The 11532-nt window shown below is 46.9% G+C and overlaps 2 long non-coding RNA genes across 7 annotated transcripts; one reads left to right on the top strand and one right to left on the bottom strand.

Annotated features, from left to right (window-relative positions):
• Positions 1-840: 840 nt before the first annotated feature.
• Positions 841-5210, bottom strand: LOC134479564 (uncharacterized). Its single transcript, XR_015625982.1, has 3 exons — positions 5023-5210; positions 1660-2359; positions 841-937 (listed from the first exon to the last, which is right to left on the bottom strand). It is a non-coding gene; the product is annotated as an uncharacterized LOC134479564 (long non-coding RNA).
• Positions 2079-11269, top strand: LOC134479561 (uncharacterized). 6 transcript variants are annotated; one of them, XR_015625972.1, is made up of 4 exons: positions 2859-2904; positions 4777-4915; positions 6402-6516; positions 10932-11269. It is a non-coding gene; the product is annotated as an uncharacterized LOC134479561 (long non-coding RNA). The 6 variants fall into 6 exon arrangements; XR_015625969.1 differs by lacking the exon at positions 2859-2904 and adding an exon at positions 2918-3289 and having other exon boundaries at positions 6206-6516; XR_015625970.1 differs by lacking the exons at positions 2859-2904; positions 4777-4915 and adding an exon at positions 2079-2284 and having other exon boundaries at positions 6206-6516.
• The last annotated feature ends 263 nt before the right edge of the window (positions 11270-11532 follow it).

Raw genomic sequence — 11532 nt, forward strand, 5'->3', positions numbered from 1 at the left:
TTGTTATCTTCAGATACACCAGAAGAGGGCGCCAGATCCCATTACAGATGGTGTGAGCCACCATGTGGTTGCTGGGAATTGCACTCAGGACCTCTGGAAGAGCAGTCAGTGCTCCTAACCGCCAAGCCATCTATCCAGTCCCGTTATCTGCCATCTTTGGCTGCCTCTGCTCCACCCGTCCTCTGCTGGGGATCCTCCTGTGCCCACCTCTCCTCTCTCCTCTTTCCACCTGAGACCCCTCACAGGGATCAGAAGTCCTTCATCTTCCTCCCCTGCCCAGCTATTGGCTGACCAATCCTTATTAAGCAATCAGAGGTGATGGAAACAATTTTTACACAACTTTGAGACAGGACATGCTTGACACTGCCAACATCTGACTGCAACCAGATCTCTGGGCTCCGGACAGAAGGCAGCTCTTTTAGATTTTGCAGAGGCGAGGAGATTGAGCGCAAACCTTCTCTTCCCTTGGTGAAGCTAGAGGACATCTGAGGTATACAGTTGTGCTTAGAACAATGTCCTTAGCAGGAGGGTTTCCCAAATATCTCTTCAAGCTCTGATTTGCCTAGTTTTGTGTTCCCCTTGAGTTCATGGGCCTTTCAGTTCATTTCTCACAAAGGTAATATTTTTTTTTCTGAAACGTATTGCCGAATTGTAGTTTAGGGTAGCCAAATTGGAAGCAGGACAGGTGGATGACAATGAACCAATTCTTAGCTAGAATACACAATATCCCAGAGGTGCCAGGGGCTGGTACCATTTAGAGAGCTACAAAGTGTCCAGAATGCACCATGGTTGACTTAGGGTTTCTATGGCTATAATGAAACATCATGACCAAGAAGCAAGTTGGGGAGGAAAGGGTTTATTCAGCTTACACTTCCACATTGCTGTTCATCACCAAAGGAACTCAGGACTGGAACTCAAGCAGGTCAGGAAGCAGGAGCTGATGCAGAAGCCATGGAGGGATGTTACTTACTGGCTTGCTTCCCCTGGCTTGCTCAGCTTGCTCTCTTATAGAACCCAGGACCACCAGCCCAGGGATGGCACCACCCACCATGGGCTGGGTCCTCCCCCATTGATCACTCATTTGGAAAATGCCTTACAGCTGGGTCTCATGGAGGCATTTCCTCAAGGGAGGCTCTTTCCTGTCTGCCTACTCTAGCTTGTGTTGAGTTGACACAAGACAGCCAGCACTCTGGATGATAGGTTCGGAGTGGCATGTGAAGCTAGAGAGACAGAGGTGATGTGAAGAAAAAAGAGCGAGCTAAACTGTTCAGACATGGAGGGCATCAGTGAAGCATCTCAGATAGAGGGTGTGTGATAAGATGTTTCGGAATTACTCTACGCGCTGACACGGGGCATGAGAGAGAGTTGTAGGACGCCATCTAGGATGGCAACCATAGTCAAGAGAGGGTAGTTTTAATGGCGACCCAACGCAGGAGGCCGGGAGTACGTATGTGCTGATTGATAGTAACAAGTGGAGAACGGGAATCAAGAATGAGCAGAGGAAGGGGCAATGCCAGATAGTGCAGGAAACTCTTGGGAGAGCATGGCTTCTGTGGTCACTGAGAATAAGGTGGTTTGGGACAGGGATAGTGACGTTGGCTAATGTCATGGAATGCTTTAGTGACAGACAACGCGCAAAGAGCCGTATCCAGCACTTACTACATGTCTGGTCCTCAGGAAAGGATCTGGCATAGAGACGTGTATTTGAGAGGCAGTGAGAGAAGCTAGGAGTGCCTTCAGAAGACTTCTGAAGAGATCCATCGCTGTCCTCAGTTTTGATGTGGCTTGCATCATGCCATAAAGAATGGGTCTTATGAGGCCTTACTGGGGCACGCATCTGTGTGTGCGTTTCTGATATCGACACCTGCATGAACAGTCGCTCGGGAGACAAGCTAATACAATCTGCCCAGGAAACCCTCCGCCTTTGAAAGGCAGAGCAGAAGTTAGTATTCTCCCTTCCCACGTACTCTTGATGCTCAAACAAGGTATGGAAAAGAGAGAGACACTGCAGTGCTCACTTCCATCTCCTTACGTGGGTTTACCAAACTGGGCCACGCCCACTTCCTCTTCCGCTTGGCCTTCCATGGCTAGGATGCTGAAGGGTTAACACGGGTGCCTTGTGCCCTGAGGTGCTAGGAGCTTCTGAAGACAGAGGTTACACTTCATATTCATCTGGAAACTCGGTTTCTTGACCAGGCCTCACAGTGTCTGGCAAGGTGTCTGGACATTGTCATTGTCGTCGCCGAAGTTATTTCCTCGTCTCAGAGTGCAGTGCGCATGGCAGGTAGGGTGGGTTGGAGGCATGGGCAGACGGTCCAGAAGCTCCGAGTGTGGGGTGCCTGCTCCGGCGTTTGGGAACCTCAGAATTGTGGAGAAAGACCCTTAGGGTTCTACCAAGAAATCACCCTCAAGTTTGATTTGTCGTCTTCCTTGGAATAAACTGATTTTTTTTTAGAGATTATTAAACATCACAGCTGGGGGAGGGAAATCGTCAAGGGCAGGACGCGTCAGCATTGCGCAGGTAGTAAATAGTAGACTACCTAACCCAAACACGAGTGAGCGAAACACACTCTGCTTTGTGCCTGATTTAAGGTGCTAGATGTGCGTGGCTGAGGGCAGTCACAGGATCGGTTTTCTTTTCATTTCCTCCGGTCTCCATTTACCTATGAACCCCTCTTCCATGGTTGCCAGGCAACTACCAAAGTCCTCTAAACTGAAATTCCAACGTAAAAAAACAATGACTCTTTGTCGCGGCACCTCCTCACCAAGGTCCTCGGTGGCCCCACCCATAAACCTGTCACGATGGTTAGTTAGGTTAAATGCTCTACTGTGAGGTCAAAGTACCCAGCTGCCTTGCAGGAGACCCTGTTTCTGCAGAGGGAAGTGTAGTTTCAGCCTCCAGAAGTGAGGAAGGAATGCCACAAGGCGGGGGTGGGGGGGGGTGGGGGTGGGGGAGTCCCGTGACCATTTTCGCATTCTTCACCCATGGCAGACATTACTAATCACTGACTGAGCCTTTTATTATGGCTGTGCTTGGCCATGACTGCAGCAACTCTGTCAGGGTGGTGCCCAGGACTGACTCAGTACGACATTGCTGGTCTAGAAATAGAAAATACCCAGAAATCCTTAAAACAAAACAAAACAAAACAAAACAAAACAAAACAAAAACAAAAACAAAAAAGTGTGCTTTTCCTCACCAGTAAACCCGGGTTGAAGCAGTCTATAGTTCTATAGTGGGATCAATGCTGATCAGGGATGAGCATTTTCAGTTACCCGATGTCATGCGCATGTGAGTTAGCTTGTTAATAAGACCTATGTTATAGTTTTTTATATATATATATGTATATATATAAAAACCCGTATATATCTATATCTATATCTGTATATATCTCAGTGTGTGTGTGTGTGTGCGCGCGCGCGCGCGCGCGCGCGCGCGTGTGTGTGCGTGCGTGCAGGCGTGTTGTGGAATAGTAACAAGTTTGTTCTTTTCAGAGCAGTCATCAAAATCTTGTGATTTTAGTGAGTACGCTATGGCCAAAACCAACTTTATTTTTCTGGAAGAAAGGGGAAAAAAAGCAAATAAAAGCAAAGTGAATAGGGCTTAAACAGACTGGTTTCCCTCAGGGGCCCCACAGTTAGACTTAGGGGATTCAGAGCCTGGCAGCCTAGGCACCCTGCATGAGCATGGGGCTCCTCTACGGCATGGCATGGATGTATGTCCCTTGGACCCTGCCCTCCCATACTGCCTATTCCAAAGGTTCTTATGTGGGTGCCCTGGGCTGGAAGGTCCAGAACCAGACATTCCTCTTTGGGATCTAAGGCCTAACTTCCTTGCCTCCTCTTAAGCAACCTTTAGGAGGTCCCAGAGAGAGAGAGAGAGAGAGAGAGAGGAGGGGGAGGGGGAGAAGGAGGGGGAGGGGGAGGGGAGGGGGAAGTGAGCAGATCATTAGTTTCTACTAGACTTCACAATTCTAGCAGGGATGTTAAATTGTTCTTTAAATCGAGTTTTACTGTACAGGAGGAGAACATTGGGGTTGGGATGTCACAAATGGATAAAAGCATCAGAAGGAGGTTTCCCAAGACAAATGTCCCTTCTTATCTGTGACAGGACCCTAGCAATAGCCTTAGGGAAGTAGCTTGGGAGCCAGCACACTCAGTGTGTTTATTCTGCGCACATTAACTTAACAGGTGCTCGTTGACACTAACGAGGTAAGACACCTTGGGTGGCTGACCCCCACCAGGTCGTGGTTTTTGACAGAGGAATCTAATTACTTACTTTATCATATGAAATGGGAAGTAGCCATGTCCCCTTATTTGGCAGAATTCAAAATTTTACAAGTTAATGATTGTAAAATTTCCTGCAGGTCTTGGTACCATCCTGTCTAGACAAGAAACTATTTTCTCTATGGCCAAACATGTTTTCTTAATACTCAAAGTTTACCAATGTGTCAACACAGCACTGAGAACTTTTGTTCCGCCAATCCTGTACCATGTCTGTGTCATGGTCCTCACATAGCACTGAGTCCTGGACCACATCTATGTCTTGACCCTCAGTTTACCTTTCTTTCCTCCCTCTTTTCTCTCCTACTGTCTCAGATACCTTATTTCTTTTATTACCTCCCTTCCTTTCTTTCGATCTCTCCTTCTCCCTCTCTCCTCCCTCCCCACCCGGTCTCCCTACTACAGAATCCATTTTTCTCCTCTTTTCTTTTTTCCTTATTGCCTCTCTTCTCCCCTTTCCAGTTTGATCTTGTTTTGTTCTGTTTTTCCTCTTAGAGCCGCCCACATGTGAAAAAGAGGACTTTGACCAGAATAGATTCAGGATCATACCAGTCCTCTGCGGATTTTGGAAGATGAGGGTAGCCCACTCTGGGAACACGTCTATAAGTTGCTCCGATTAACCGGCCTTGGTGAGGTTAGATGACATCCATGTCAGTCACTGAAGAATGAGGACCGAGATGGAGTCTACCCTGGGTTTGGTCCCTGGAGACCAGAACCATAATTATTCCTATTGGCAGTTACCTCAGAATGAACAGGAGGGCGAGGAAGATTTGTTGGGTGCAATCTCTCCCAACAGAGCGTGGGAAGTGATCCAGGGAGTGTTCTTATCAGGGAAAAACGAAAGGTGCACTGGGCAGGAGGAGCAATGGTTGTCCCTGCTCATCATGTCCAGGAGACAGTTGTTTTCAAGATGATACCACACACGCATGACCTTAGGGACTGAAGGATTGCTTCCGGAGTGAAATCACGGAACACGGAAGTCCACAAACGTTTATTTTCATGTCCTTGCATGGAATGTGGTGGCTGGACTGTTTTTTTTTTTTTTTTTTTTTTTTTTAATATCTAGTGAGAGTCTCTCGAAGCCACCAAGAACAAGCTATTTTAGTACTTGGGTGTTTTAGAACACGGTCTGTGAAAGCCATCATAAGCGATGAGAATGAATAAGTAATTGAGATCAATTTAATTCCACTCAACGGGCGCTTTGACGAGTGTGTGGTTTTGATCAATAGATCAAACGTTTCAAGGAGAAAATGGGTGAACAACTAAGGCACCTGGAAAGTCATGCTGCCGGCTGAGTGGTTGCAGGGTCTGCCTCAGACTCAGGGAGGTAGAGCCGGGCGTTGCCGGTCAGAGAGTGAGCCCCACCCATCCTCAGCATCTGGGGAATGTTGGGTGTTCTTCAGCCTCGAGCACACACACAGCTTCCCCTTAGCCTTCTTCGTGTCCTGTGGTAATAATACTTCAGGTTCTCTTGAGGTGGTTAGGCCAATAACCTACCTTCACACAAACCATCTCACTGGACTCTGGATTCTTGCTGGGGGCGGGTGGAGTGGGGCAGGGCAGGCAAGGGAACAGGGACAAAGGAAGTCCAGGGAGGTGGTGCGACTTGCCTGCTGGATCACACAGGTCGTTAAGGAGAGAGCTAGGACTCAGCTGAACTTTTCCGAGCACATCACTACCAAGTTCTCTTTCTTAGCCTCTCCTCTGCCCTTTTCTTCCTTGGACTATGAGGGATTCCTCTTCTTTAGCTCATTCCCTGGTCTTCCTTAGCGTGTCAAAGGCTGGCATCATTTAAGGCAGGGGGACTCCAAGTTCACTGACAACCACACCTTCCTTAGGGAGAGCAGCATTCCTCCCAACATGTCTCCAGAGTTCTGAGCCCAACTTCGTCCTCACCTCTTCTAACATTTTGATGGCGTTGCAGGTTACATAGTTCAGAAACCAGCCCCTGGCACAGGCATGTGAAGGAAGGACAACAAAGAAAGGAAAAGGAGATTCAGGCCCAGGCCCAGGAGCCACAGACCTGCAGAGAAGGATGAAGCCACTGCCGTCTGAAGGCTGGCTAGAGGAACGCTCACTAGATAGATGACCAGGCCCGTACTGTTGAACTGTTTCCTCAGGGCATCATCTGGGGGACTCCTGAGCGGAATCTGACTTGATTTGGAAGCCAAAGAAGCCAGCGGTCGCGCAGTGAGTTTCTCGGAACTGTACTCCACAGACATCTTTGGCGTGCTGGTTAGTGATGGTTCAGTTGCTTTAGCTCTTTAGCTTTTTACCTCAGTAATAACGAAGTAACCTGATTAAGAGCTGGGGCTATTTTATGGGGCTAAGAAAACACCCCTTCTACCAAGCAGCCTGGTAGATTTCCTATTAGGTCATTGTTTGAGTTGGGGAACAAAATGACTAGCTGCCCCTGGAAATAAAAAAGAATGACGTCTTCAAAACCTACACAGAGGAGAGATAAATATTACCTCCGTCGGAGGAACCTGACAAGCCGGGACAAAGAACACATGATAAATATGGGCTTTGTTTAAAATTTAATTAAGTTTCTGAGTCTCTGGTCTGTTTGATGGTCAATATTGAATGCACCAGTGGAAACAAATTCTGGAAGTTTACAGCTGGAAGATGAATAACTCCAGGGTAACAAGCACTGGGCTTGGGTTTGATTGACTAAGGCTGTCTCACAAAAGGTGGCTCCCTGTCCTGGTGGCAGCTGGATCTGGTGCAAGCCACCGATCCCAGTCTTTTCCTTCCCAATGTGGTCACCACCGAACTTCTCAGCCTTAGGATGGATCTAGGGACCGGGTGTTCCGAGGGAGCCTTCCCATAGGAGAGGGGGCTGAGCATTTATGAGCATTGCCAGACATTTCCTGTCAGCCCTCAGCAGCCTTTCCCCATGTCAAATCTTCCTTACTATTTAGGAGTAACGGCCAAAGTAATCCTTCCGACTCACTTCATTTGACAGCGTAATTTAAAAATACATTTCCCCAGGGGCAAAAATATGCCTGATACACAGAAAGAACTATCTTTTTAAAAGGGGGATTTTTAGTGCACAAACAGCTGTCTTCCATTTTTGGCATTAAAAAAAGGACCAAATAAAATGACTAATCTTGCTAAGTATTAACAATAAAAATGCTGACAAAATCTTAACTATACACCTCACATCCTTAGTAACACTGTAATTATAGCTCTGGCAAAAGCATGCATACACACACACACACACACACACACACACACACAGTTCGCACAACACCCCCGACACAAGCACACAAGCGCCACCATGGTCTCACCCATCCGCACACATGAGCACATGCCCCCGAGCGTGTTTGAGAACATATAGGATTACTGTCCACTCTTACCACTGCCGCCCTCCCCACGGAGGGAGCATACTTACACGATGACTCCCCACATGAGTCATTCAACTGCTCTGAAAAGGCCAGCGTGGCTTTTAAGAAAACGTCTTTATGTAATGCCAGTCTCGGCAGATGATACTCCGAACCAATGATTATTGACATATATTGATCAGAACTGGGATTCAGTTATGAATACTTGACTAACGCATCAAGATGCCATATGTCTACGGTTTGGGGGCTTCTTATGCATGCAATGGGACCCTGACACGAGGGTGAGCCAGTGTGGCCCACGATGCTGAGACAATGAAGCTCTTCTGAGAGGTCACAAACAAGCCGCCAGCAGTAGGTTCTAGGGCTTGGGGAAAGGGCTGACCCAAGAGAAAGGCTTTCTGAGTTCCTTTGGCCCAGTCCCTTCCAGGTCTGGTTTTCCTCTCTGTTCTGGAACGGGGGGAGGTAGACTTTTGTCTGTGAGTTTCAGCCAAGTTTCATCCCCCAAGGGCACTGAATTCTGCAGAGAACTGAACCAGTGCCAGTGAGGAGAAGGCTCTGCAGTTCAGCCTGCCAGGGAGCGCATCTGCGAGGACCCATGGTCTGGAGACACCGACTGTGCTTAGAGTGAGGCAGGCAGAGGCGTTGGAAAGGAGGACTAGGCCTCGGAATAACCATAGCACCTTCAGCCTTCAGGTTTTGACGAACATCCCTATGTGTTCGTTGTAGGCAGGAAGGGTGGTTGGCTGTACGACTCTCCTGTCTCACTTAGCTGTAATGGCCTTTTACCAAAATAATATGACTCATAGGTTTGAGTGGATGGGACAGGTTCTGTCTTCTTTCCTTTTCTGGGCGGTACCCACCTCACCTTGGCCAAGAGAATAAACTATTTGGGTTATAGGTCAGTGCCCTTCTGCCAAAGAAAAGGGTGCTAGTGAGGTGTGGCTGGGGGCTGGGGGCCGGGGTCGTCTGCACGTAGAAATGATCATACGTCAAGCAACGAAAACAGATAGAATTTATTTCGTACTAGCTAATTGCAGGTACTTTCGCATATGCCGTTTCTCCCCAAAGCAGCCAAAGCACCCACTGGAACAACCGTGGAAGGAATCGATAAAAGAACAAGGCTCAGAGGGATGAAATCACTCATCCAAGCCATACAGGGTTCCAAGTTCTAGTCTGACTCCAGGTCTGTCTGATGCCAGGCCCGCAGGAGTGTGGGAGCCATTCTTCGTTCTTCTAGATTGAGGCCCTAAAAATAATAAAGAAGAATATAGATAATAAGAAAAGAAAGACGTAGGGGCTGGGGATTTAGCTCAGTGGTAGAGCGCTTACCTAGGAAGCGCAAGGCCCGGGGTTCGGTCCCCAGCTCCGGAAAAAAGAACCAAAAAAAAAAAAAAAAAGAAAAGAAAAGAAAGACGTTGGGTGGTGGTGGCTCATGCATTTAATCCCAGCATGTCAGAGGCAGAGGCAGGCGGATCTCTGTGAGTTCAAGGCCAGCCTGGTCTACACACCAGGTTTCAGGACAGCCAGGGCTACAAAGAGGAACCCTGTCTTGAAAAACCAAAATATTGAACTGAAGACCCAAAATTAAACACGCACCCCTACAGACACTTGAGTTCTTGGCAAAGAAGCCAAAACCATACGGTGGGAAAACAAAAAGCATCTTCAGCAAATGGTGTTGGATTAACTGGATGTTTGCATGTAGAAGAATGCAAACAGATCCACATTCACACTCAAGTCCAAAGGGATCAAAGACTTCAACATCAAACCAGGCACACTTAATCTAATAGAACAGAAAGTGGGGAATGGCCTTGAACTCGTTGGTACAGGAGACAGCTTCCTAAACAGAACACCAATGGTTCAGGCACTAAGTTTAAGAATTAATAAACGGAACCTCGTGAAACTGAAAAGCTTCTCTAAGCCAAAAGACACTGTCGTCAGGACAAATGAACAGTCTGCTGATTGGGGGAAAGATCTTCACTAACCCTACACTCAACAGAGAGCTAACATCCAAAATATATAAAGAGCTCAAGAAGACCCCGACAGTCCAAGTAACCCAATCTAAAAGTGGGGTACAGAGCTAAACAGGGAATTCGCAACAGAGGGATCTCAAATGGCCGAGAAGCACTTAAAGAAGTGTCTCAAAACAAAACCAAGCCAAACCAAACAAAAAGCAAGAAAACAAAAACAGAAAAAGAAAGGAAGGAAAGAAATTTGGCTTGGCAATGGAAGAGCAAAGAGAAAACGAGTCACCGTGTCAGCTAGGATAGGAAAGGAAAGGTGTGAGATGGGTGGCCGCAGGATGTGGCCAGAACACAGTCACCAAACAGAAAGTTCAGTCACCCGAATTGCCTGGGCTGAGGAGGAAAAGATAGAGCAGGTTAGACCCTCTGCTAAGGGAAGAATGAAATCTGGTTGGAAGATAGGAAAATGGGCAAAAACAAACAAACAAACAAAAACAAACAAACAAAAACACCATGTACTTTCCCCAGGATCACCTTAATTCAAAAGGAGTGCTTTATAGAGTTCAGAAAGGGAGTGCAATGCCTTTTGGGCATTTGCTCATGTGTTGTTCCAATCCCAAACCCTATCTCCTATCCCTAACCCCAAGCCTCACCCACCCCCAATAACCCACCCCCAACAAAAAGTAATGCACTTATCAGCACCAACGTTGCTGAAAGTGGGAATATTCTGCATAAGAATAAGACTAGATTTCTAAAATATCTAAGTAGGTTCACGGATGCAAGGCCATATGCAAAGTTAACAAGATGCCTCCCCCCACCCCCATCCCCAGCCCCACCCTCTGGCCCATCCTATTAACAGCAGACTGGGGAGGCCGACAAGTTTAATGAATGCCAGGTGCCCATCCACGCATGGGATTCTGAGATGTGACCTCTTCTTTTTGGGACACTGATGATTTTTTAATAGAAATAATTGTATGGAGAAAAATTTTGGAGATGTATGTGCATTCTGCTGCTTAAGTGAGGAAGTCCCAGAATTTCTATACTATATTCTGTATGAGAATATTGGGCTATGAGTCTCTCTAGTTGAATACATTAAGTATGGGCAACTTGGGGATGAAGCTTTCATAATAAATCACAGTATCTTATTTCAGAGAATGTCCACAAAATTTTCAATACTTTGGATAATTTTATAGAAGAACAGTAGATCAAGGAACATAATCACTACACTCGTGAGATTAGTCAACACTCAGAACTGTTGGCTCATTAAAAAGCAAAACAAAACAAAAACCGATATACTTTTCTTTTACATGTGTGGGTGTTTCGTCTGTGCACCATGTGCATGCAGTACCTTCAGCAGCCAGAAGAGGGCGCTAGATCTGCTGGAACCGCAGTTATACAGACCGGTGTCTACTGAGAATCAAATGGAACTCATCTGAAACAGCAGCGAGTGCCCTTAATTGCCGAGCCATCTCTTGAGACCCCCAGAAGTTTTGATTTGGATATCTCTGTTGACTACCTTGGGTATTCCTTGGTTAACTGACCTTGTGCTTTCCTATCTTTTTGTCTAATCTCTTTGTTTGATTTTTACCGCCCCTCCCCTTGATTTGTAAGAACATATTACTTATATGGATACAAGTCAGTTGGCAGTTTTATGTTTTGATAACATCTCTTCCCCTTCTGGTACCTGCCTTTTTACTGGTTTTAGTGACACATTTAGACAGCTCCGTGGATAAAGCAAGGACCCAAGTGTGGATCTGCAGCAGCCAGGTGAAAAGCCAGGTGTGGAGGGGGCATGCACCTGTAAGTGCACCTGTAAATGCACCTGTAAGTGCACCTGTAAATCCTGGCGCTGGAGAGGTGGGGACAAACACATCCCTGGGCTTGCGGGCTAAATCGGTGAATTCCAGGCTCAGTGAGAGAGCCTGTTTCAAAAAGTAAGAGAGTAC

Source organism: Rattus norvegicus, chromosome 7 (genome assembly GCF_021556685.1).
Source record: "Rattus norvegicus strain SHRSP/BbbUtx chromosome 7, alternate assembly SHRSP_T2T, whole genome shotgun sequence".
NCBI lineage: Eukaryota > Metazoa > Chordata > Mammalia > Rodentia > Muridae > Rattus > Rattus norvegicus.